The sequence below is a fragment of the Lactuca serriola genome, chromosome 5 (assembly GCF_051521515.1).
Source record: "Lactuca serriola cultivar US96UC23 chromosome 5, Lser_US96UC23_V15, whole genome shotgun sequence".
Taxonomy (NCBI): Eukaryota; Viridiplantae; Streptophyta; class Magnoliopsida; order Asterales; family Asteraceae; genus Lactuca; species Lactuca serriola.
The window spans coordinates 265,135,958-265,140,812 of record NC_136412.1 but is presented as its reverse complement, the minus strand read 5'-3'; the positions used below and the strand labels follow the sequence as shown (position 1 = coordinate 265,140,812).

Genomic DNA, 4,855 nt, shown 5'->3' with positions numbered 1-4,855 from the left:
ATATCCCAACTTTGGGAGACTATAAATCAATGAATATGAAACCAAAAATGATAAATTTATAGTTTAAAATCATGTACAAACTCTATACTACACTTTGGAAAAACCGCATGCTATTCCGACTTCAAACGAATTAATTATGCATGTTTTAAATCTATCACGAAATACAAAGAAAGCTGAAAAACATAAAATTTTCAGCTTTGATATCCCGACTTTGTGAGACTATAAGTTAATTAATAAACACCCAAAAATAACAAAATTATAGTGTAAAGTCATGTACAAACTATAAACTACAATCTGATAAAAAACCTCATGCCAATCCGACTTCAAACAAATGAGATATGCATGTTTTAAAACTAGCACATAATATAAAAAAAGGTGAAAAACATAAAATTTCCAGCTTTGATATCCCAACTTTGAGAGACTATAAGTCAATGAATATAAACTCAAAAATGACAAAATTATAGTCTAAAATCATGTACAAACTATAAACTATACTATGGAAAAAATCTCATGCCAATCTGACATTAAACGAATGAGATATGCATGTTTTAAAACTATCACAGAATACAAAAAAAAAGCTGAAAAACATAAAATTTTCAGCTTTGATATCTCGACTTTGAGAGACTATAAGTCAATCAATATAAACCCAAAAATGAAAAAATTATATTCTAAAATCATTTAAAAACTATAAACTATACTATGGAAAAAACTTTATGCCAATCCGACTTGAAACGAATGAGATATGCATGTTTTAAACTTTCCATAGAAACCGATTCCGGCCCCTAAAACCGGTTCTGGTTCCTAACATCGTTCCGGTTCTTAAACCCGGTTTACCCGGACCTGAAACCCAGATTACCCGGAACCCGGATAGAGCCATTCTTTAAACCCGGGACCCGGACCGATTTTACATATTCCGGCTCTGGTCTGGTTTTCCGGTTCTAAATCTCATCCCTAGTGTGTACGGTAGGCTATAAAAGATTTTCCAATGGTGTTGGTTGTTGTCGTGTATCACCTTTCCTATTCATTTGTATCCATGGTGACTTATACCATATGGACATAACTTTTTGGCGCTTAGAACGCCTAAGAGGTGTCGGCGACTGTGTTTTGTATTCATCTCGCGGAATCACTTTTACATCTGACGATTGAATAACCGGAGACGGCTGCTCTGGGCCGTCATTCAGTGGGTGTTCGGGGGTTCTTAAGACATAATTATGCTCCCATAAGTCATTTTCATTTTAGTATCCCTATACGGTTCAAGAATGTAAACTTGTAAACGATGCAAAAACATAACGACCATAAACGATGAAATAATTAAAAATGTACCTACATCTCCTTCGAGGTACCAACGTCATCTCTGGGAGTCTTATTGATAAGTTTTAGAACCATGGCTAAAGTAGCTTCATGCTCTGCTAAACGCTCATCCCAAGACCTCAACTGTTCGCCACATTCACGAACCTCATTTTTCAATTGACATACCTCATTTTGCAAGTCACTAATTATTCAGTCATTTTTAGTTGATGGGCCACTGGCCAGCGGCGGTGGTGGTGAGTGAGATGGATCATCTATATGTGCCTTCTTTTCTCGAGGCTCATTGGTAGGGAAGTTTTTCGATGATGGTGTTAGGGAAAGTGCCCTGTGAACTTTAGTGTCGGGAAAATCAAGACGATCAATCCACGTCGAGCTAACTATCCACCATTCAGCACGCATCTCATCTTTTGTCTGCTCCAACTTTTGTACGAGTCTATTATCCTGGTAACATAAATTATAAAACTATAAATAAACATAAATTATAAAATAAATAAATATTTAATTAATAAAGTAACCATACATCTTCGATTTATAAAAACGCAGTGAGTCTTTTGTAAATGCTTCGTTTTTTACCATGCAACAGCCCGAGGGATCACATTCTATTGGCTGGTACCAAACAAACTGTTCACCGGAAAAGTCTCAAGAATCCATATCTTAATGTTAGCAAACAAATAAATAAAAAAAATGTTAGAATGTTAGCAAGCAAAAATAAAAAATAAAATTTTCATCATATACTTACCTTAAAAGCGTATAAAAACCCTTGTAGGGTGTAGGTCAATTTTAAAGGTTCGCTCTCTTTCGGTTCGTCTGGATATATAAGTTTGTCAACCTTATTGAATACAGTAAATAGTTGTTTGTACAATTGATCCCAAATTATCCTCCCCATGAATATATGCCACTTAAAAATTAGTTAACAATTAAATTTCTAAAAAATGTTAGTAACAATAAGTAGTTATAATTAGTAATTCTAAAATAAACAACATTATACATGTTGAATTCATTAAGGTTAAATAGCAAAGCGCAATACTCTTCTGTAACAGGTTGTTTAGCTAATCGCCCTTTGAAACCCTTCTCTACCAGGTATAGAAGACATACACGGACTGCATCCTCGTCCGATAACTCATTAAGTGAATGTTTAAACACCTTCATAACATGGTCTAATTTGACTGAGACATTCTTCGGGACCATAGGAAAGGTACGGGAATGGAAGGCGGTGCCAAATGCAGAAGTAGGAAAATAGTCACTAAACCGGAAGCTGATGATGAGACAAAATTCTTTCTTCCCGAAAGACAACTCGTAACCCCTAATCTCAAAAACCATTTCCTGTACTTGGCTTCGGCGCGGCGGGGCGGGGGGGGGGGGGGGGGGGGGGGGTATTCTTGCGGCATTCAGAGACAGACCCGATATAATGATTATCTATGGAGAAACTATTGATAAAGCCATAGAAAAAACTATAATGATTATCTATAATTTGTGAGACTTTATTGAAAAAAATTATGAAGCGCATCACTTACTTCATTAGAGGAAGAGTTGAATGCATCACAACTCCTTGACTCCTTAACAAGCTTCTTTATAATAGCGGATGCATTCTGGGGTGCAGCCACAACTTGAAATTTTTACCATTACAAATATCAATACCATATCTATAAATATCAAACCATACATATGTAAGAAAATTACATATAATAAAAGATTATACCTTCTTTTGTTCTTCATCAGACTCTGATGAACTAGTTTCTTCTGAAGAATAGATTTCTAACTCGTAAGCTTTCATCCTACTGTTGAACAAACCCACATCCAATAAAAATTAAGTTTCAAGAAATTTAGGTTTCAAGATTAAATTTAAAATGAAAAAAAGCAATTAGAATTCAAAAATAAAACCATATGTATGGAAACCATAAATATGAGAGAGAGAGAGAGAGAGAGAGAGAGAGAGAGAGAGAGAGAGAGAGAGAGAGAGAGAGAGAGAGAGAGAGAGAGAGAGAGAGAGAGAGAGAGAGAGAGAGAGAGAGAGAGAGAGAGAGAGAGAGAGAGATTACTAAAAATCAGGGAATAAAATACAAAAATAAGAAGTTGCAATTAAGCCTTAATAAAAAAATATTTTAGGAAAAGGACCTTTGATGGAGCGATGGTGAAGAAATCCCGAGTGCGTTCTTGTAGCATAGAAGAAGGAGGTTTTAACCATATTTAGCTGTTAAAACATCGAGTAATTCAGTTAGAAACATGCAACATTCAACAAAATTCCACCATTGCACAAAAAAAAATAATTAAACCCTAAAAAAGAATTAGAGATTTTTATGTTCACCTAGAGCAATTACAGCCGCCAACAATTTATCCGATTGATTACTGAATGTCCATCGTTGTTGTATAAAGGGTGAGAAACAAAAAAGATAGTCTTGTTAGTTTGAAGCATGAAATTGTAGATGTCAGCAAGGCTTCACGCTAATCAGGTCCCATGGACAAGAACACTAACTTATCTTCATCCGATTTTCATCCCTTGTAATAAAAGAAAAAACAAATGAGAAACAAAAATAAAAAATTGATGGATTAGTTACCAGTGACTCAAAGAAAAAAGAGGTGGAGAGGGATGTTGTCATGCTCTGGTAGGTCTCCGCTTTGACAGTGAGCCTGAATAGAGAGAGTAAAAGAAAAAAATGATGAAGAGGTTGTTTTAAGCAAAAAAAAAAAGTTGTACCCTAGGTTAGACTTGGGCCCACCGATGCAATCAACACATGTGCCTCTTCAATCATCGTCTTCAAAGTTGAAGGAAGGAATGAAGTTGAGGGAAATTGGCATTGAGGTAGGTAGAAGAAACGTTTTGAACATGTAGCGGAAGAGGAGAAAAAGAGGTAAAATGGGAAGTGATGGTAGATGTTGGCTCTTCAATCACCGTTTTTGTGAAATAAACGAAAGTGGTGGTGAGATGATAGAGATAATGGTGAAGCAGTTATGGGGATATTGGTATGCAGTTGTCTTAAAAACTTTATTGAATTATGGAGCAGATAATAAAGACGGGGAAGAAGCCACATGTTTAGCTTTGTAGAGTGCATGTAATAGCCTGAGAGTGGAAGAACATTTTTTCACGTGTACACGATCAAAGTTTAAGGTTTTTGTATATAATAATTATATATATATATATATATATATATATATATATATATATATATATATATATATATATATATATATATATATATATATATATATTTATTGATGTGTGTTTTTATGTATATATTTAATTGCTCAAGTTTTAAGTTTATAAAACTGATTTTATCATAACCTGACTAGTAAACACACTAAGCAGTGTACCTAATAATGCAATAGTATAGTTGTAGTAAGACCAGGCGTCAAACACAAGGGGAACAATCATTAATTAATTTGGAGTTCTTCATTATAGTTTACACTAAACACACAAAAACGGTAAAGAAGGGTTTTATGGAATTCAATCTCAAATAAACAACTAAACAATAAATCTCGATAAATTGACTCAAGATAAATCTATTTAGGTACTTTGGTTTAGACTGGATTTCATCTCAAAACATTTGCT

General features: G+C 34.4%; 2 long non-coding RNA genes across 2 annotated transcripts; both read right to left on the bottom strand.

The window, feature by feature from the left end:
• Window positions 1-615: 615 nt before the first annotated feature.
• Window positions 616-2,642, bottom strand: LOC145051610 (uncharacterized). The gene is made up of 3 exons (XR_013683728.1): window positions 1,829-2,642; window positions 1,324-1,749; window positions 616-1,244 (listed from the first exon to the last, which is right to left on the bottom strand). It is a non-coding gene; the product is annotated as an uncharacterized LOC145051610 (long non-coding RNA).
• A 30-nt stretch (window positions 2,643-2,672) lies between these two features.
• On the bottom strand, window positions 2,673-3,921 carry LOC145051609 (uncharacterized). The gene is made up of 5 exons (XR_013683727.1): window positions 3,614-3,921; window positions 3,424-3,499; window positions 3,008-3,086; window positions 2,823-2,914; window positions 2,673-2,735 (listed from the first exon to the last, which is right to left on the bottom strand). It is a non-coding gene; the product is annotated as an uncharacterized LOC145051609 (long non-coding RNA).
• Between the last annotated feature and the right edge of the window lie 934 nt (window positions 3,922-4,855).